At 33.8% G+C, this 23,786-nt stretch overlaps 1 protein-coding gene across 10 annotated transcripts in view; it reads right to left on the bottom strand.

Moving 5' to 3' along the window:
• LOC149788704 (uncharacterized) overlaps window positions 1-17,648 on the bottom strand; it is a 62,989-nt gene extending 45,341 nt beyond the window's left edge. For 2 of the 10 annotated variants that reach the window (XR_016424216.1, XR_016424217.1), the window contains exons 1-3: window positions 17,577-17,648; window positions 6,888-11,187; window positions 6,053-6,202 (exon numbers count right to left, since the gene is read on the bottom strand). The gene's annotated coding sequence lies outside the window, so the exon portion shown is untranslated. The other 8 variants (XR_016424212.1, XR_016424211.1, XR_016424210.1 and 5 more) reach the window with 8 other exon arrangements.
• Between the last annotated feature and the right edge of the window lie 6,138 nt (window positions 17,649-23,786).

Below are 23,786 nucleotides of genomic sequence, written 5' to 3'. Positions count from 1 at the left end.
TTCGCACAACTATACAAAATCAGTTTTATATTTATGCAAATAAACTATACAAAACATTTTTATATTTATGCAAATTTATTAATAGAATTTCCAAACCTTGATGAAACTCAGAAATTAGCAGATATAACAGATCATCATAGTTGTTATCATTGTATTTTATTTGTTAAACGACAGCTGAAAGAAGGAAATAAACCTCATTCCTTATTACAGTCATAAGGGACAAACATTTCCTAAAAAGGTATATGGACAGTAGTTTGCTAGGCAAAGGGAGACAACTCTGAAATATAGCATTAGAATCTTTTGATTTCCCATGTACCAATATATAAATTGTTTTCATTAGTCAGACCTTACCCAGGTTAATCTGGAATTTAAATGTTTAGTACAGTTCTTGAATATATTTCAAAATGTTAAATAATGTCGGATAATTAACAGATTGGGCATTAGGTAAAACAAAGTTAGTGTGAAAACAAACACAAGAAATGTAGAGCTTCTACCCAATTTATAAATTTCCCTGATTAATATATTAAAAGCTGCAGTGACCGGAATGTGGTATCTTTATTGGGACATAAAGATAGTGGAGATATCGATATGAATACAGGCAAACCTGTCAATAGCGATCGCTCAAGGAAAATGCCAAAACTGGCTGTTGCACATAGGTCACTACTTACTGTATAGTTTGATCTTTGAAAATGTATTTTTGAACAAATACTATGCATAGAATATCAGTCTTTATTATTATTATTATTACATTATCAAGATTGTGGTATTTGCACTGTAAAACAAAATCATAATTAAGTGCATATTATACTGTTTTCTCCCAAATTTATGTTCTACTCATGCTTACTGTATCCAGGGTTAGAAATTAAATTGAATTTTTTTAAAAAATCAGTAATTTTTAGGATTTCTCAAGGTTTACGACACACATTAGTTACATGATTATACCCATTGTGAGCATACCATTTATCACAAATATAATGTATGCTTTAAGTTTGTTCCTAAATATAATGAAACTAAAGATAAAGCAAAAATTAAAAAAATAACTAAAATGACCAGTTATCATTAATTTGCATAGTTCATTCATGTTCTAGACTGCTAGGATAACCTAACAAAAAACCAAGTGCACTTTTTGAGGGGTCATGGTAGTGCCATTCACCATTTATTATTTATTTTAGGATTTTATTATTTATTAATGTTCCCTACAGATTCTTAATTAGTTTTTTTTAAAATATATTTATAATGTCAAAATGAAATGTTAGATGTTTCAAGGATTTTGAGGTCATCTTCTGACCCTGTGTATAGTGCCCACTTTAATCCATGCTAGAAATTAAATCACACTGACTTTAAAAATATACACCCATCTTAGTCTGCTGTAAAAACATCAGCTGCAGAGTCAGTTGCTCAGATCATGCAGATCAAAATGCAATCAGTTTATGAGAGAAGCCTGTGATGATCAGAAAATTAAAGGAAACTGAATATGTGATCCATGAACTGAAACTTCAACTGCTTTCACATTTTAAATACTGAATGACTGCTGACCCTAATAAAAAGGGATTTAATTCATATCTCTTCCCAAAGACAAAAATCTTTCTCCAGAGATAGCTTTAACTTGCTTGTCAATAGAGGAATATATTTAACTATACCTGGCACAAAAGGTCCATTTCTGCTCTGATAACAAAACTAATTTTACCCCATCAACCCTCTACTCTAACGATAAAAACTACCTTGCTTTTGAAGTTAACGTATTCGAGTTACAGTGTCAACATGATTGGAGTTAACAGTATGCACAATATAAGAAATGTTTCCACAATGATTCACATGACGCTTTATCATGACTTCACAGACATGATTTGGAAACTGAATGACCTTGACCCTCATGACAATGGATGTAACTTGTATCTGTTCTCAAAGGTGAACATGTTGTTTCTTCAGAGATGAAGATATCTCACTATACCCATCATAATGGCAGAAAAGATGACTTCCATTTGCGCTGCAATAACACAACTGCTTTTTCCCACCATCCAGCAAACAAATTGTTTAGATCTTGTACATTAATAATTAAAACTGCCTTGACTTTAAAAGTCAAATATTGCTATCTTTGTGTAACAGTCAACATAACTGGAATTAAAAGAATTAGCAAAATAAAAAATGTTTTCACACTGATTTACCTGATAATCTTTTTTCTAAACAATGCTTTCCTCACCAAGCAAAATTTCAGTTTGCATAAACTGAATGGTCAATGTAGACATGCTCTTGTGCCCAATTAAGGCAGGAAGAAACCATTGCCTAGTTAGGAAACACTGTGCTATTGACCACTGAAGGCAGGCAGCCAATATATACGAACCATATATATAGGATATTGGGGAGGGATTTACAAGGGCCAACGTGAACAGGTGGCCGCTGAGTAAAGGTGACTGTTAGAACAGGTTTACTCTAATCAAGGGATATGACAAATTGTGGAAAAACCAGCTTAAATAGCAGGATATATATAAGGAGTTGTGGTCTGAGACACCAATACAGGGTTCATACAAGTTTATGTGAAGGGACAATTCTAGGACAGAACCTAGATTCTCAAATAACTCAGAATTAAAATATAAGCTAAAATGAGTCTAAAATAGGTAAAGTCAAAAGAATAAGACAAAATAACTGTACATGAAAGCAAGCTGGATCTGCAATTAATTCACAAAAACTACAAGTCATAAAAAATAACAAGTGCCATAATCCAAACTGACATGATGTATAACTAGCACTGGCACCACAGTAAAAACCCCAATAAAAACAAACTAAAAACTGCATCAAGTCATTAAAGTTGAAAAGAAAGCAAGTAGGTGGAAGAGAGAAACTTCTTACATGGAAAGCAGTCTACATTTTAGTGCTTTTGGTCCCCTTATTAAACTGTTCTAAAGTAATACAATTGATTTTGTTATTATTTTGCATATGCATATTTTCTGAATTCTCCAACACAAAACTAAATAAGGGTAAATACAGGCTTCATAGTTTGCAGAACAGTTGAGTTCACCCAGGAGACTTGGCTGAACTATAATTTACAGTACTTAAACAGTGCAAAGCGTCACTTAAATCCTTATTTATTCCCAAGCGTTTTAGATGCAGACTTTGCTCGATTCATTGTTTCGACCTAATTGCATTCTTTTGGATAACATTTAGACTAGTCCCTAATATCTGTTTCATTTACGTTGAATCACGCGCTCATGAGTTACTCATTTTCAGTGCTATAAGCAATCCAAGAAACTGAGGTAATATTTATGAAAAGGTACACATGTTTAATTGTACAATGCACATGACCAGCAAACTTACATGTTCTCATTATAGATCAACTAAGATGATCATTTTTAAAACCTTGTTTTCAATAAATATTGATTGATCTTCCCGGTCCAACATGTGCAAAATTTGCAAAGGACACACAATTTCTCCAAGTGACATGCTATTTTCCTCCATGACATGCCCTATTTTCATATTATATTCAGCAATGGCCAAACTGCACAATATCTAAAGGTAGTCTTAAAAAAAACAAACAACAAGAAAGCCAGCATGACTAATTAAAAGTTAATTGTTGTTGTTGTTGTTATTGTTGGGTTTAACGCCATTTTTCAGCACATGATAGGCTATGTATGGCGGCCAGTATTAATGGTGGAGGAAGAACCCGGGAAAACCTGGGAAGAACCACCGACCCACGAGAAGCTACTGGCAAGCTTTCTCACATACCCACATTGGCCGAATCCTGGACTCGAACCCACGCAGACAGAGGTGAGATGGCAGTGATCCGTAACGGAGAGCGCTTTAGACCACTCGGCCACTCGGGGCCCCAATTAAAAGTTAATCCTTATCGATGCAATTATTTTGTGAAAATGACTGGCCCTCCTTCAAAAAGAAACAATGTTCTACACTACTGTGTGTTATGCAAGTACCAGCAATTCATTGGCAAAAAAGGATTCTCAATTTTATTGAACAAAAGGTACCTAACTAGGCAGCCTCACGGCACCGTACATGTGGCAACTATTTGTATATCCCACCTTATTCCCTTATTGTCAACTCGTAAGGCATTTAGTATTGTCTAGTAAAAAACATGTATTCTGAATTAGTTTTTTAAGGACACATATGCTGCATGATATGTACTTTCATTCTTTCTTTTAATTTAAAATTGGTAATTAACATTCCTATATATGGTATAAAAATACCAGGTGTTCACTCACGTGTGTGTGTGTTTGTGATTTGGATTTTTAATGTAGCTTTAACAATTTTTCAGTCACATCGCCACAATGTCTGCAGTGTGGCAGTTTGTAGTGATGCCTAGCACTGGGGCATCATGTCGCAGACATGTAGCATGATGTCCCACCCAGTCACATTATCCTGACACCAGTTTGACAAGTAATAACACTAACCTCCTAATTCTAAGTGCCAAGTGAGGCAGCTGTTAGTACCATTTTTGTAATTCTTTGGTATTATTCGGCCTGGGATCAAACCCATGACCTCCTGCATCCTAGGCGGACGCTCTAACCACTAGGCCACCGGAGCCTCACTCACTCACTCGTGTCAGTTTCTTTGGTGGGAATGGTGCATATCATGTCACTGCATACTTAGTAATTGTTCTTGGGATTAAAATTAATTGCTGACAATTTTTATTGTTGTGGTTTATTTATTTTTGTTCTGGTTTATTTCTGATTTTTGTATTGTTGCAGAGGTAAAACAAAATTCATAAATTTATGTAAATAATGTTAAACGTAACATTCTATTTAGTGATGAAGCCAATTCTTTCTACTAAAGTAATTATTTCGTCACAACAATATACACAGGTAATACAACAGAACATGTATTGCATATGATATATCTATTTATGCAGGACTTTTTTAGGAGAAATGAAAATCTTAGTAATAATGTTATAATTGGGAGTTCTTTGCAAAAATCAGGAGGTATTATGAAATTGGGAGGTAGGCATGTTGCAACCTCGAAAATCAGGAGGTGTTATTTTTCCCAGCATGAGAGTTGGCAGGTATGGTGTAAGGTCGCTTACATCAAAGCAAACTACAACTCAGCCTTTACGGCATTAGCATAATTTCCAAAGCATTATTTCTGAAACTTCATTACTGTATTTTGAAGACATCATTAAAGTTTAGTGCACTGATGCCCATGATTCAACTCCAAGGGATGTACTTCATTCAGTGGAATGTACTTCTTTCTATGCATGTTCAAACCTACAATGTACATACGGCAGTGCAATTATGTAAAATTGCTCAGTAGCCTAATTGTGAGTATTGAATCAAACCGTATTATTGTTTGTTTTGATGTCATACTGGGATCACATTTTAATAAGTTATGTATTTACAATTTTAAGGCAAAATAAAAAAATATTTACTGGTGCACTGATATAAAATGTCCAATTCGATAATACATAAACAAACAATAACTGAGTCAAAAGGGCAAGGTAGCGTTACAGCAACTCGCGATTGATCAATCTGAGTCATCGGTCGATCAAATTATACACAAATCTTAATTAGGCAGAAACAGTAAGAAAACAGAAAATTAAATAAATTACTTTCCAAACAAACTTCTATCATTTCTTTTTAATAAACATACATGCACCCTGAGATAAGTATACATGATATTTTTGTTAATATAAATTTGTCTAAATAAATGCATTTAGAACTTACAGCGTGTATCTTGTGATGTCTCAGAGTTGTGAGTCAGCTTATACGTGGGTCATGCACTTTTTAATGTCTATACCTGTTCAGTTTGGTGGGTCAGCTTATATGCGAACAGACTTTTATGCGAGTTTGTACTGTAAGTTATTTAGTCCAAAGGCCATTGGTATAAAGTGCTGTGTCCAGGAACATATAATAACTGACCTGGGTGAATACAATGGTAGGATCTGAACATGCAATCTCTTGGCCATGAATCATTTAAGCACACTGTAATTCTTGTACACCTATGAAAGAGCTGTCATGACTTTTGCCTCCATTAGTCAGGCCTTGATGGCATTTTGGTTCCCCCAAGAACTTTGTTATGAAAGTGTTTTACTGCATTGGAAATATAAACGAACCTGCTGCTGTAACAAAAACGCCATTGGTTAATCACATTTCAAGTGCTTCTTTGGCCCCACCAGGCCTGCCAGTCAGGATTAGGTTCTGAGATCAAAAGAGTTTAATCAGCTTCGAAAGTCTGACAGTGCCTACATCTATAAGGGGGACACCTGTAACAATAAAGAACAAAGTTATATATATATATATATAAAGTCCTTATTATGGTGACCACTCTGGTAGCCTAGTGGTTAGAGCATCCACCTCAGCCCAAGTCATATCAAAGACTTATAAACATAGTACTAACAGCTGCCTCACTTGGCGTTTAGCATTAAGAGTTTAGTGTTACGACTGGTCCGCCTAGTGTCAGGATAATATGGCTGGGCTGGACATCATGCTACATGTCTGCAGTATGATGCCCCAGTGCTAGACATCACTATAAACTGCCACACTGCAGACATCATAGCGATATGACTGAAAAATTGTTAAAGCTACATTAAAATTCCAAACCACACACTTATTATGGTTTTATCTGATATTCTAACAAAGGTTTAATACATCCATAGAATTTCAAAAAGGCCTGTACCTTGAGTGTCAGGTAGGTTTCATTGGACAGCAGCAATAAAGTATTTTAAATTATAACAATTATTTTAAAACAATGAAGGCTTCTGTAATATCCTGATATGAAAGCAGACCTTCCAACCCTGACAAGTCCGTCTCAGTAAGGCAGTTGATTTTTTTTTCCGTAAGATTGACCAGTTTTCAGTAAGGTGTAACAAAATATCAATAACTGCTATTGTAAAGCTGGAAAATGTAATTTAAAGTTTGATGTATTGATGATAAACATTATGTTCAAACCCTATGCAGTTCAATGGCTTGTTGCTATCTTTCAGCTTGACATAATTCTTGGAAATTCACATGATGACAGCAATCATATCTCCTGCCTTGAGACATACTCAAATTGACATGCGATGTCCAACAAGCGTAAATGTGTCCTTTCCACCTTTCATTCACAAGAATCTGAATACTCCTTTTTACTCTTCTGTGTTGATTATTAACACTTTTCTGGAAGCTTACTTTCCCTTCTATCTTAAACATGCATTGCTTTCTGGATGCCATTTTTATAAATTCTATAATCAACAGTTTGATCGTGCAGACACTTCGTATGAACAAACAGGTGCAGCTGAAAGAGTCTGTTCTGCTGCTGTAAAGTTAGGCTGGTTCCCAGACTAATTTTACTAATTCTAAGATGAAACCCGGATCCGAATGGAACACGGATGAACCAATTATCCAGATTTTTCCGGCAACAATCATTTTCTGTAGTTTTTGTTAGTATGCCGTATATCGAATTTTAAGGGTAATTTTTTTAAGACTTAGGCAAAATCTTAAAAGTTGGCAGGTCTGTGAAAGTATGATGACTATCATTACAACAATGTATTCTTCTGTAATATCCTTACAATGACCATCATATGATATTATGACAACTATCATTACAACAATGTATACTTGTGTAAAATCCTTCTTGGATTTCATGCTAGATATGCATGGTTCCATTTTAGTTAAATATAAATCTAAAGAGGCTTGTCATTGCAAGATACAACTATATAACTATATATTTATTCTAAAGAGACTTGTCATTACACAACTGCATACCAAGTTTCCTTGGATACAAACCCTTTATAAGATACAACCACATACCAAGTTTCAAAGAACACAAAGATCTGTCATGATACAACCACACACCAAGTTTCACAGAACACAAATATCTGTCATGATTCAACCAGATACCACGTTTCATAGAAAACAAAGTTCTGTCACAATACAACTAAATACCAGATATGCTAGGACAGAAACACTTGTTCTGATGCCACCACATACTAAGTTTCATGGGACACGAAGAAGTGTCCTCATACAACCACATACCAAGTTTCATGGGACACAATGATGTGTAATGATACAACCAAATACCAAGTTTCACAGTACAGAAAGAATCATCTTGATCCAACCATATACCAAGTTTCATCAAAATATCTTGAATGTTTCTCACTCAACACATTGTCTAGCCATGGTATAAATGCATATGAAGTTACACAAACACTTCAAAGGGTTAAAGAGTTAAATACATGAGATATGTGGATAAATGGATAGATGGCAAGCTAACTCCAGTAAAAATCCCATCACTATCACCACTTCATTTGCAGGGCATGTAAAAACTTGGTTTATGATGTTCTAGATATGTTTAGTTATGAAGTATTGCTCTGCTGAAATTGAGAATTACTCCACCTCTAACAACTTTCTTGTCTTTACATTGTTTACAGTAGGTTCTGTAATAAGGTATATCAACACCATATCCAATCACCCAGAAAAGCACAGGGCTTTAAAAGTCTGAAGAATTCTCACTATCAGACTCATACAAAACTCAGCATCACTGAAACTAATATCAAAATCCTGAAAAATTAGGTATCAGGCTTTGATTGGCTGATACAACAGTACTAACCAATCAAATGTCAGTCACTACTAAAAGATGGTTTGTTGCCACATGAAAATGATAGAAATATCATTTAAAAAGAAGTTATACTCATAGATGGAGACAAATGTGAGGTCTGCTAGTTACCCTATATTCAATCATAGCAAGTCAGTATAAAACTTACCTAGCTTCCCTACAAGTTCCTCTTCCAGCATGTTTCCTACTAATATGATATTTCATATGTTGGGTCACTCACAAATAACACTATTAATTCCTAGCTCATGGGGCATATAAAGTTATATACCCATACAGTTACAGAGATTTCTCCACAGTGTGAGATTATGTGATTTGTACAAATTCGTGAAATCGGAAAGCGGTGATACACGAGGACTCCCGCATATTAGTTTCAAGTAGCACATATGAAACTGAACTCTGCACAGTGTAAAACTGTATTCAGCCATTCACCCTTAGAGTGCTGGTCATGACAGAAGTCAGCCAGTAGAAATATTGTAGCACTTGTCATGATGTATATTTATTCATGCCTGTTTACTCATCTGGTTTCTTTGGCTTAACATGAATAGTTGCACACTGGGCCCCACAACAAACATTCTCTCATAGATTTAACGTTTCATCAAGGAAGTTTTAAAAATGCATGTTTATAATACATGCTATCTAGAAGACCCAAAATGGCTGATTCCCAGTATGGTTCATCTTAGGATGCCGATTTCATCTGGCAAATACAGGCTGTTCATAGTTATGAACACAATTTATTTTCAAAGTTAGGAAGCATGTCACAGCGGGAAAAGTATTAATTTAAAAACCAGTGAGTGATTTTGAACAGGAAAATGAGTGTCAAATATGAGAATGTTGTACACGCTGGATGAACAAAAACAGATGGCATACCATTTAACCCCTTATTTCATTTCTCATCATAATTTAGCCCTGTCTTAAAAGCATATAGCCATAGCACAAAAGTTATTATAAACCTAATAAAACGAATCTAAAAGCGAATTAAAAAAACTAAGAAATAAAGATATTTATCTGATAAAAATACCTTTATCTGAACAAGTAGACATTGACAATAATGGACTTAAATCCTAATACAGCAGTATGGAATAGTAAATCTGACAGAATAGTCAGTAGAGTGCTGATTCAAGAAAGTTAAACTTTGGCAGACCTTATGCAAGTGAAAAATCTTATTTGGAGCAGAAGTATCCAAAAGACAATACATGTAAGCTGTGGAAAATTGCATGTAACAACCATAAAGAATAGTTTTCAAACTTGTTCCAGCTTGCTAAGCTAGCTATGCAAAAGTCCATTCAGACAGCAGACTGAAAGGGGGCTCTCAGTACAGAACAAGATTAAAACACAGATAATGAACAGATTAATCATAGAAACAATCAACATATTAATCATAGAAACAATCAACATATTAATCATAGAAATAATCAACAGATTAATCATAGAAACAATCAACATATTAATCATAGAAACAATATATTAATCATAGAAACAATCAACATATTAATCATAAAAATAATCAACATATTAATCATAGAAATAATCAACACATTAATCATAGAAATAATCAACAGATTAATCACAGAAACAATCAACATATTAATCACATAAATAATCAACGTATTAATCATAGAAACAATCAACACATTAATATTAGAAATAATCAACACATTAGTAATAGAAACAATCAACAGATTAATCATAGAAACAATCAACATATTAATCATAGAAACAATCAACGTATTAATCATTGAAACAATCAACACATTAATATTAGAAATAATCAACACATTAATCATAGAAATAATCAACAGATTAATCATAGAAATAATCAACATATTAATCATGGAAACAAGAAACATATTAGTCATATAAATAATCAAAGTATTAATCAGAGAAACAATCAACACATTAATATTAGAAATAATCAACGTATTAATCATAGAAACAATCAGCACATTAATATTAGAAACAATCAACATATTAATCATAGAAATAATCAACATGTTAATATTTATACAACAATAGGCAGCTTCTTTTGACGATTGTGATTTAAATAGTGGTTTTACAGTGGATCAGAAGAGAGAGAGATGGATATTGAGGTGTCATGTAAACACTGAACTAGAGTCAGTCCCTCAATATTTGTCGTACTACCCACTTACTTTTATGACAAGGGGGAAAATACCCCTTTAAGATAAAATCCTGTGAGCACCTCTCAACTAATTACCACATCTCCTTCTCAAAACTGGAAATAAGCCTATGAAAACTAAAATTTCGATAACTTTTTTGTACCATAGCAAACCTTCTGCAGAAAATGCCCATTACAGCCGACTCCTCCATGACCCTGAAGTCACACGCCAATGCTAGTTCCAAGTCTCCAGTCACTGCGTACCCAGACATGGCCATGATGACTGTCTTGATGCTACTTCCAAGTCTCCAGTCACTGCATACCCAGACATGGCCATGATGATTGTCTTGATGCTAGTTCCAAGTCTCCAGTCACTGCATACCCAGACATGGCCATGATGACTGTCTTGATGCTACTTCCAAGTCTCCAGTCACTGCATACCCAGACATGGCTATGATGATTGTCTTGATGCTAGTTCCAAGTCTCCAGTCACTGCATACCCAGACATGGCCATGATGATTGTCTTGGATGTCAGAAGGACCCTTAAAATAAAATCAAAGAATGGCTACCTTCTAGATCTTAGGAAATGAGAATAAATTCATTGCATTATTTACAGTAACACACACACATACACATGCAGACACACTTATAAGGAATGAAAGTTCAATCTATTGTTTTATGGAATTCTCTCCTATAACCTTGACACCTGCTGACCTTTTAATGCAATCTTAACCATACTTTTTTTAAGCTGCTGAATGAAAACCTATGAACATGCACAAATATTCATGAACAGGACATGAAGTAATTGCTGACTGCAAACCAATACAGACAGAACTTCATGATATTGCATGTAGAAAGACACTGTGGTCAAACATTTTGTTGAATTCTGCAAAATGTTAATTTATCAAGTTTCCTCAGGAATAAACTGACGTAGAAGATCCCATATTTCTAAACATGGGTCCCACCTCATACAGTACAATGTCTGGATAAAATCATAAAGATACATACTACAGTTGTGATTTTCATCCTTTTATTTAGGTTTGTTTATTTAGGGGCAAGTAAACTGGAGTAAAGTGACTTGCCCCACCTAATACAGGTTAACCAGATGGTACAATTTGAACTTGAACCCAAACACTTCTGTGTAAATCTTGCATACAAACAACTGAACTACTACAACTATTATGGCTTGGAAATCTTCAAGTGAAAATTCCAAAATGAGTAGCAACAAGAAATCTAAACTGGATTGAGATCACTCATCTAGCTGACAATGCTATCTTGATCACTCATCTGATTGACATGGCTGCCTTGATCACTCTTCTAGCTGGCATTGGTTTTCTTGAGCATTCATATATATGATATTGCTTTTCCAGATCACTTATCTGACTGACATTGCTATCTTGATAACTCATCTGACTGACATTGCTGTCTTGATCAATCATCTGACTGACAATGCTGTCTTGATCACTCATCTGACTGACATTGCTGTCTTCATCACTTATCTGATTGACATTGCTGTCTTGATCACTCATCTGACTGACAATGCTGTCTTGATTACTTATCTGACTGACATTGCTGTCTTGATCACTCATCTGGCATTGCTGTCTTGATCATTCATCTGACTGACATTGCTGTCTTGATCACTCATCTGACTGACATTGCTGTCTTCATCACTTATCTGACTGATATTGCTGTCTTGATCACTCATCTGACTGACAATGCTGCCTTGATTACTCATCTGACTGACATTGCTGTCATGATCACCCATCTGACTGACACTGCTGTCTTGATGATAGTCTAGCTGGCATTGGTTTTCTTGAGCATTCATACAGATGGCATTGCTTTTATAGATCACTCATCTAACTGACATTGCTCTCTTGATCACTTATCTGACTGACATTGCTGTCTTCATCACATATCTGACTGACATTGCTGTCTTGATCACTCATCTGACTGACATTTTGCTGTCTTCATCACTCATTTGTCTGGCATTACTGTCCTGATCATTCCACTAAACTGACACTGCTGTCTTGATCAGAATGATGCAACCTGCAGAATATTTTTCCAATGCTGCTGATTGCACATGTTATAAAAACAACTGCCTCAATGTTTTAATACAATTATTAATATTCCATGGCACATCAACTTCAGTCATCAAATATTGTACCACCTCTATACCAGGATGTTTTCTGTCAAAGTTGGTCCAATTCTAAACAGTTAAATGTTTTTTTTTTTGTTTTTTTTTAAATATTGTGAAAAGATACCAACATTTTTAACATTTATTTTAATTTTAGTAACAGTGAATTCTGTTTGGAGAAGAAATCATGTAAAAGATTTTCTACTTTGCTGGAGATCAAATCAGCATTATATTTATTTAGGATCAACATAATACCAAAATGAATATTTCAAAGAAAACCCAATTTTGATATCTTAACTGGAGAGAAAGCAAGAAGATGACCATCTTGGTGGCCATGCTTGGTGCCATTTTCTTTTGGACCAACTAAATACCACATTAGGAGTTTTAGAGAAAATCTCATGTACATACTAATGTCTATTCAGTAACAGGATAAAGTCCTGTAACAGTATTAATCTTGATTTCTGTTTTAAGACACATACTAAAGCAAAATGTAATAACAAATTATTATGCATTGTGGTTTATTCAAATAATTTCATTCTAATATTTAATAATGTTACACTTTGATTTCATAACTTTTATCTCTGACATATCTGCTTTTCAATAACACTGCTATTTCATAAATGGATGGCTGAAGTGAGATGCAAAACATACTTTAATAAACTCATGATGAATCATTCAACTGCAATCTTCACGTTTACATAACCTCTCACTGTATATTTAGTGGTGCAAGACAATTAGGACAGACTGCACATCAAACAAGGTAGAATGAGACAATTTGAATAGACTCCATATCAGGTGTAGTGAGACAGTCTGAATAAACTGCACATCTGGTGGAGTGAGACAATTTGAACAGGCCACATATCTGCTGGTGTAATACTATAAGTCTGCATAGAAGGTGGTGTGAGAGAATTGTAACAGATGGCATAGCAGGTGGTATGAGACAATTAGAACAGACCACATACCATTAGAGCTGACTGGGTATCATGTGGTGCCAGATAATTAAGAACAATCTGCATATCTGTGAAACAACAAGAAGAGCTGAATGTGTATCAGGTGGTGCAAGGCAATGAGAGCAGACTGGTTGCCCAAATATTACAGTATTATAAAACATTTTCAGGCACTATATTCAGACAATGGTCTACCATGCATTTGTTTAACACACGAGGTACATGAGGTACATTTTGTTGAGTAATGATCACGTTAACAGAACTCTGAATTTCAAGATAGCAGCCACAGTGTCAGAGTTAGAAGTCCAATGGGTAACATTTTCATTTAGGACTAAGTACAATGAACACAAAACTGTTGTATGTAAAACTATAAAGTGGTATGTCACAATCAATGCTCGATGTGTATGTATAGGAGTTTCAATATCACTGATGTAATGGCCATACAGGAGGTCAGAAGGCCACCAATGTCATAAAGGACAAACCAGACCTTAGAATGAAATGGTGAACCAAGTTTCAAAACATACTTCCAAGTAATTTACATTTACACAGTGTAGCAATAACTTACAGGAGATTGATGGACGCATGATCAATAAAAATAAACAATAAGGGATGCTACAAATGGCACTGCTTTGGAAGTCAAGGGCTAAAATAGCATGTATGCCATTGGACCAATATCAGACTGTTGAGTATCTCCATGAAGACATAGCTCTGGAGATCTCATCAAGGCCTGAAGGTCAAACCCTGCCAAAAAAATTCCCACCTGAGGTACAAAAAGGGAATAATTCAACACTCCCTCATTACAACAGTTATAATAAAGGACCTTATAAAGATGCAGTACAGTAATAATTGCCTCAAAATGAAATAGTGCTAATATTATGAAAAAAAGTCTAAGAAAGAGAGGAGATTGTATTTTGTGTTATAATTAAATGCTTTGTAACAAGGAAGAGTATGCTCCATACATTTTGATATGTGTGGATGTTATTTACCTTTTCAATACTTCATGTATAATAATAGCACAATGGAATTTAACCAAATGTACTAAATAGTGTACCTCACTATAACAACCTTCATTTTAATGCTGTCATTCTAGTAATGTAAGTATGGTCATGTATCACATTACAATACTCAAATTATGTGGTAAATGTCTGAACTATGCCCATGTATAACAGGGATAAAAATCTGATGATACCCAATATCAATTTAAGACACATATAATTAAGTATTTTCCTAGGTTAATTATGTGGCCAAATATGGACCCCATTTCCAATTCAAAGCTGATGTTTACTTTCCAAATTACAATGGAAAATTTCCCAATTCAGTCAAACCGCAAGTAATTTTCACAATTCCATGGATAACAAGTAACCCAAGGAAAATCCTTGATAACTCTTAAGACTTAATACCAACATACAGTGCATGATGTCAGTGACGTAACTAATTCAGATGGAATTAATATTTTTGCATAATTAATGTACAGCATACCTTTCTTATAACAATGTCCATGAGATACAAAAACATCTATTACCATAATAAGGTCACCCTTATTATGTATATGATTAATAAAATATTACAATCACTAAAATAAATGGAATTCATGGCCATACCTGCTTTATGTTGTTTGGGGTTTAATCCCAGTTTTCAGCACACAATAGGCTATATGCGCCAGCCACTATATATGGTGAATGAAGAACCTGGCAAAATCCTGGGAATAACCTCTTATCCATGAGAATCGCTTGACAAACTATCTCACATACACATGATGGCCAAACCTGAGATTTGAACATACGTGGGCAGAGCTATGTCAGTGATCTGTAAAGGGGAGTGCCTTAGACCATGTGACCACATGGGACCCCATACCTGCATTATAATAGGAACCATGTTATGATGAAGGGCCTTATAATGAGTGAGTGTAGTACCAAGGTTAGTAAACTCAAGATAAACAGTATAATGCTATTTAAGACACCTCTAAAATTACATTGTTATATACCTACTTATCACTATAAGTCATGAAACATAAAAAGCACCTGTGTTTCGTAAGGGTCAAAAGACTGAAATATGCATCATAATTACAACTTGATCATTCCGATTTACATTGTTAAACATAATCTTACTTTCAACTTTATAATCCTTACAACAATACACATTCCAATATATTATTATAATTTATTTGCTTGGTTTTTTGAACCATAAAATATAAAAATTTACACAAAACCATTATCTGTTATAATGTATGTCATATCCTTATCAGTTGAATTTACTGTATTTATAATACTGAAACATTTCACAGAGTGTAACAATTAAAATTACAACATCCCTGGAATGTGATTCATAAAATACAATCAATGAAAATCAAAAGTCCTTAATTTTCTAAACAAAAATCCCACCTCAAATAAACGGACTTTTTAATGTCCCCCAACTCCCCCCCCGCCACTCTAATCAGTAGAGTTCCATAAGAAATCAGTTTCTTCCCTCCTTCCATATTATTTTGAAATGCTGCATTTGATACCATGGGATGTCCTTGAGAAATATTTCATTCAACATGTTCACAAGTGTAGTACAAATATCTTAGTCATGACCTCTGACCTTAAAATTGATATGCAAAGAAAGTCAATGGATATTTTTCAAATACTGTTATGATATTCTCACATGCTAAGTTTGTCTAAAGCCCACACTTTATATATTTGACTTGTTATATTCACAAGTCATTAAAGTTCAAATGTAAAGGTCATAAACAATGAAATGGCACTAATTTAAGGTTATTCTCTGACAACTCCCAAAAATTCGTATTCACAGCCTTTGACCTTGAAAACAATGTCATCCTGCTTCCTATCAGGTTGTTTGCTGAAATGCAAGTAAAAAGTCTGGTGAAAACCCATTAGTATATATATATATATATATATATATATATATACTGCTGATCTGATTTTCATCTGTTTCAATTAGGTTTGGTTACTTAGGACCATGAAAATCAGAGTAAAGTGCCTTGACCTCGCTGATCCAAGCTGACATTATGGTATGATTCAAATATAAATGTGGCTTGATAATCTCTGAACCACTGCATCTCTTAAATATACCAATGAAAAATCCAAGTTGATAAGCTATTCAGACTGAGTAGCAATAAGGGGCCCAAGTGGGCATATCACTCATTTTGCTGATATCTTCCTAATGGTAAAATGTAAGAGCAATTGACCAATATGTCTTGATCAGAAGGATTCTTCCAAAAGCTATGTCTTTCAATGCTACTGATTGGACATGTTAAGACAGCAACCATTCCATGATTTATCCTTCATCAATCATTTGTCAAACATTAAAAGACCTCTATACATCATGATTTCTGTCAAACTGGGTCAAATTGATGACAATTCAGTATACTGTGTTTGCATAAGGATATATATATATATATATATATATATATATATATATATATATATATATCACTGTTTTTAATAATACCATATTTGATCATGGCTTGGAATCATTTATATCAATGTGAAAGGTTTTCAAAGTAGGACAGTCACTTTTTGCGAAATTTGAGAATTTCCTTTTTCTTTTTAGCTGCAGCCATATGTACTGGCATATTGGCATCATTTATAGAAACAGATATGAAAGCTCTTCATGCCATAACGTTTTCCCTTATGTTCTAAAAGCAGCTTTTGCTAGGGAAAAACGTATGTGACTCGTTAATCATTCATCGAAAATGGGGAGTATCGAAGTCAGCTGTTGTCATATTTGATAATTTAACCTATAATTATATTTGTTTAACCATTCCAAACTCCGTGATACCTAGTCGATGTCCTCATATCAACCTATAGTCATATGTAAGGTGTCACTGTGTATAAATCGACTTACTTACATCACGTGTTCATTTCGCCTGCAGCTCATTCCGACTTTTATCATGCAGTCTGCCTCTGTGATGGTGGTGGAGTATAATACCTAATACATGGTGCGAACTCTTGCTCCTAGCAAACGTCAGTAAACACGGTATTTGCAGCTAGCGGCGAATCGATTTTATTATATTTTAGATATAATTTTAAACAATATATATATATATATATTAATATCGACATTGTATTTATTTATAGCTGTTCTGAACAACTTCACTAAACTTAGAGCTATCACTGTAGCTTTTTCTTGTTGGGAGTTTCCAAACAATGCTCATAATTATGGATTTCATTTGAGGTATGTAAGGTGCCAAGGGTTGATGGATGGGATGACAAAATAACCAGCTGAGATCTTGACCGTTTCAATTTGTTCATATAAAAATAACAAATACCCCGAAAACTTCTCATAAATTTTTTTCGTAAGAAAATATATGATTTACCACGAGTATCTAGAAATAAAGAAAATAAAACCTATGAGCGAAAACTCTAAATCCGTGTACCTCTTGTTATGTTTAGGATCTTACAAAACACAACAAGAAAAGAGTGAAGACAACAAGCTTTGCAAAATTTAACAAATGATTTATTGCCCTAGAAAAAACAAGGTCAAAATAAGAAAAAGAATTTACTCTTTTGCGAACCAAATCGAAAGAGAATCGATGAATAATCCAAGAATTAAAAAATAGAAGTCCTAACAATAAAACGTCCTAATACAACTGAGTTCGAATCCCCATGAAATCCAAAATGAATGGCGATGGCGTATGCTGTGGTCAGCGTCGTATTGAAGTGTCATCAGCTCTTTGAATACTCATAGAAAATAATATCCCAGTGTTTGAATTCTTTGCAAATTTCGATATCTGTCTTTGTGCAAGAATTAATTTTGAGCACAAGTATTTCCAGGGGAAAATAATCTCTTGGAATCCAAATAATTTGAAGAAAACAAAATAATTAGCCACACAAATAAAACAAAAAATATGGTCACAACATAAAACACTTGGACTTAACCAGTGTTAAGGCACGAAATGACTATTCTTTCTCAAAACATCAATATTAGGTCTAAGACGGATGTGGGTCAATCCACTGGAAAAACATTATTAATACATGTTATTTGTCACGTGCTCGAATTTTATGGCCTCGATTTCACTTCACTACTCTGAGAAAGAATATAAAAAAAGATAATAAAAAGTTGTTTACTTCAACTCTCCATGATTTCTGAATCAAGGTCAGGAACTTGATGCAAAGCTTCTCACATTATTTGTTTTACGAAAAACAGGTCAAACTGAACTGAATATCTGGACAATGTCAAATCCAGTAAATAAAATTACATCACAATAGCATGTAATGGAATAAAAAAATTAAAACTAACAAACAAACAATTAAATTAAATCAAATATAAATTATATCAAATATACATAACACTTTGCATATACTTCTTCCTCCTTTGCTTGTACGTTGTCTCATTTTTTATTTTAATTTAGAAACGGATCCAGAATCTGACACTATAATTATAATAATGTGAAAAGCAACAGTCTTTTAGATACCTGTCCTGATTAAAGTTGTTTAGATATTTGGCGGAAGCTGACTATTGGTGTCAAGATTCGAGCCCCCGGCTAGTCCAATGTTGCTATGTGAGAAAGCTTGCCAGCAGCTTTCCATGGATCGGTGGTTCTTACCTTGGTTTTCCAGACATTTTCCACCACTAGCTATATGGCCCACTATGTATAGCATATAACTCAATGAAAAAACAGTGCTAAACCCACATCAAGAAAACTTTTAAATAAGCAACACTTGACTTATTTTAATTAAGTCTCCAAAGTTTATTTACAATAAATGAAACTGTTAATATTAAAGGAGGATATACAAATGATCACTCTTTGGTACAAATGAAAATAGTCTTTAAAAAGAAACTACAAGAAATCTTTCCGGAAATGTAACCCGGATTACATAGAGATGAAAAGAAACAATTAAAAATGCAAAATATCAGTATACTATTTTTCACCGGTCTGTGATAATTTGGTAAATATTCGATCTGCCATGTGAGATTTACCATTAGTGATTAACTTAAGATACTGTTGTCAAAAATTAGAGGAATTACAATATCATTCTGTTCCATCAAGGACAAAAACAAGCAAAATAACCCCTCAAGATTTACATGGAAATCGACTGCGTAAGGACATACAGTCAACAGACGAGAAAAATCATGCAACCCACGTTACCAAAATCATAAAAAATATCTGAAAAAGTAGAGAGCCTGAAGAGATCTGGAAGACGAAAATGGTGTGTGTGTTTGAGTGAATTGGATTTTTAACGTAGCTTTAACAATTCTTCAGTCATATCAATACGGTGTCTGCAGTGTGGCGGTTTATACTGATCTCTAGCACTGGGGCATCATGCCGCTGACATGTAGCATGATGTCCCGCCCAGTCACATTATCCTGACACCAGGCGGATCAGTCCTAACACTAACCTCTTAATGCTGATCGCCTAGCAAAGCAGCTGTTACTACCATTTTTATAAGTCTTTGGTATGACTCGGCCAGGGTTCGAACCCGCAACCTACCACATCTAAGGCGGACGCTCTGACCACTAGGCCAACCTGAACGGTCGCAGAAGAAAATGGAATGAGTAAAGGTTATGGCTACAAATAAATGGATTGAAGAGTGGGTGAAAATAACAAATATTTTTATAATCTAGACACTGAAGATACTATGCTAAAATGATGCTAGAACTTGTTCGAAATAATGGATCGATAACAAAAACCAAGTAAATATTTTGGAGGAAGCCAAATGTTACTATAGTAACTCATACAAAAACGTGATATAAACGTATAGCTTTAAAGTGCTCTCAGTTACTCTGATGTTCCAAAATTACGCAATATTCAGAAAGATGACGCACTATATCGACCTATAAGCCACAAATATTCTCAAAACAATGCAAATGAAAAAGTTTACCAACCGACTTGTTCACGGTTATATATATATATATATATATATATATATATATATATATATATATATATATATATATATATATATATATATATTGGGGGGGGGGGGAGAATTCTAATGGGTGGAATGGAACATTGAATCATTTTGACAAAAAATTGAAGAAGGCAAAGTTGTTTATGACGGGCTTAATTAAATGAAAACATAGTAGATACAAGTAAATAAAACAACACATTGCGATATTGGGAATGAAGTTTCATCTTCCCTAAATGCACATTTTTGTGATGTAACGCTACTCCCGAGAGATTGTTTCGTAATGTCTAACTTTCCATTGAATTGTATCATTGGGGCAATATTCTCCATAGTTCACACATATGTAATTTCGTATTTAGACTCCATATTTAAAAACCCACCTCGCTATTCACAGAGCAAAACATATATCTATTTTACCTAGGATTTGGTCCTACAACGTAAGACGTATCACATGATATTTTTGTTTTGGTAGCATTAAAACGTAAATAAAATGTAATAGACTCACACAAAAAAAAACTGTATTCGCCTATTTTACAGAGAAATATTTGAAATTTAAATTATAAAAATTTCAGCAACACCAATTGACCCATATTTTGTTAATGTTTACTCACAGATATGGTCTCAAAACCTTAATTCTCAAGCAAAACACATACGTTACAAGAGATCTTCTCGTATTTTAAAGTATTTTATTATATTTTACAAATAAAATTATACCGTGAAAATGGTTGAAAATTGTATAATTAGGTATTTTGCGATAATTTCACATAAATTTAATTCAAAATATTATTACGCTTTGCTATTATGAGTAATGAGAAAAGACAGATAAATGTGCGTAAAGTAAAATACATCTTTACCAAACATTTTTGGTATTTTAAATTTCATTTAAATTGATAATAATGAATATTCAAAACATCAAAAACATTTTAAGTTGTCAAATTAATACCATTCTAATCATAACAGTTTCTGATTCAAAATATAAGAACGAAAGTTTAAATTGTGTATGCCGTTCCAGTCACTCCAAAAATATAACGTATGTATCAGATGCACACGACAAGAGACCGTTCATTAAATCTATAATTGTTTTCACTCAGTTTTCTTGGTTCCCTTTTAATCATGAAAATATGGCATGAAATTATTGCAAATATGTTTGATTAACCCTACTAAACACTTACATTCGTCATTTTAGTATTTTCTCCTGTTGAACATAATCATTATGACTTATTTTATATTTTATAAGAAGATAAAATGATTAAATATTTTATGCTTAATTCAGTGAATTCAATAAATTTTTAAAATAAAACAAAATAACTAATTTATTTTATGAAATGTTGTAGTAACGTAGAACGGTAACGTATGTGTCGTAGTGTAAAACACGGAAATATTTTAAAGTTAAAACATCTGTTTTGACGCCTATAAACAAAACTGCATTGCATACAAGGAGTTTTCTCCTTACAAGATTCCGTCTTCTTGGGGTCAGATATAAATGTTCAACATCTGCAACGGCTCGTTTACTTGGTGTTAATTACTTAGGTGCTGTCAACAGTCTGAGATTTTTAACTTAGTCGCTCAATTTTCTTATCTTTTGTCTTTATCTCAGTTTTGAAACGTCAGATTTCAGAATACCTATATTTTTGTGGGAACGCGCAAGAGCCCTACACCTGATTCTCTGCAAACATTTTCCTATGTTACTTTTAGTAATAAATGGTATCCTTACTATCAGGTGATCATTCTGCTCTTCATTTCTTAGCATACTATCACTGTGATGTCCACTGGTCTGGTCACTGGTGCTTTCGTTGCTTTCTTCTCGTTCTTTTTTCTCAGCCGTGAAAGTCAGTTTCTTAATTTATTTTTCATGTTTCTCTCCTACCTTTTCTTCTTACTTACTTGTGACGATGGCACATCATATTGCCTTTGGTTAGTTCTCCCATTTTGGAGGCACTCCGGACCTTTAGTCTTCTGGCGTTCCCTGTAGGCCTTTTGTATTTCCTTTCTTGTTTTGGATATTCAAAAACAAACAATTGTTATGTATGTTTGATTTAATTTATATTTGATTTAATTGAATTGTGTGTAAGTTTTAAATTTGTTTTATTACATGTTAAGTAATGTAATTTTGTTTACTGGAATTTGGCAATTTCCAGAAATTAGTTTGACTAAATGTTTTGTCGTAAACACCTAAAGCTGACCTGGTTCCCGACCTTGATTAAGAAACCAGTGAGTCAAGTAAACAACTTTCTATTTTTGTTCTTAGTCTTAGAGTAAAATGATTGGTTTTATCAAGGTCATAATGGAATTACATGATTTTACATGTAAACAGCCTCTATTTAGAAATTCTGGTTTTACCTAAATTGCGCAGAAGTCATGTTTAATACCGATGTTTATAGAGAATTTATTTTGTTGGGCTTGAAAATAATTGATGTCAAGGTATTCGTTTTGTGGTGACCAGTTTGGAATTACATTTTAATTTTTATTTAAATTATTTGGGTTCTAAAAGATTAATTCGTTTTCCTGGAAATAGTTTTGTGCTCATACAGAACCAATGAACGACACAATATATGGTACGTGAAAAATTATATGCATCAACAATAACCATTTATTTGGTTGTTTCTTATATATAATAAAACGTACAAGTGAATTTTGAGCGCCTTTTATACTCCTTAAAAACCCTCGTTTTACACAATAAAATTCCGTGCATCAAAAAGGGTTACGTATGCATCATGACCTTAGCGACCTACATTCTGAAGTCTCGTGAATGAATGTTCAGGGTATAATTATTCAAAATTTGCTTTTACATTTCTCAAAGAGTATACTCGATTGATTCAGAGACTTTTTAATTCAATCTTCAGCTTTATGTTTCATCGTTATCTGACAGAATTGGCTCGTAATTACACTAGCGACAGTAGTGTAGGTATTGATATACACCATTTAGGTTGCGATATTTTCAGATCCAAGCTTTATTTATTGTCTATATTGATGTTTTTGGAATGATACATATTGACAAAGCAAAAAGGTATGAATTAAGGAAAGAAACGTATATAATGAGTTAACGTGTCAGCGACATTGATTTGTGCCTCGTTAGTGAATTTGGGTCGATAATTCTTACATTTTAGGACTACCTGAACTATATGTTTGTTTATTTAGAGCTATTTATATCAATTTAGTATATATATCATTATTCATGAAGAAAAATATCGCGTACCAGTCAAGCTTTA

The sequence above is a fragment of the Sinohyriopsis cumingii genome, chromosome 11 (genome assembly GCF_028554795.1).
Source record: "Sinohyriopsis cumingii isolate HCF-2022 chromosome 11, ASM2855479v2, whole genome shotgun sequence".
NCBI classification, from domain to species: domain Eukaryota; kingdom Metazoa; phylum Mollusca; class Bivalvia; order Unionida; family Unionidae; genus Sinohyriopsis; species Sinohyriopsis cumingii.
The sequence above is the reverse complement of the archived record's forward strand: the minus strand, read 5'-3'. Positions and strand labels throughout refer to the sequence as shown.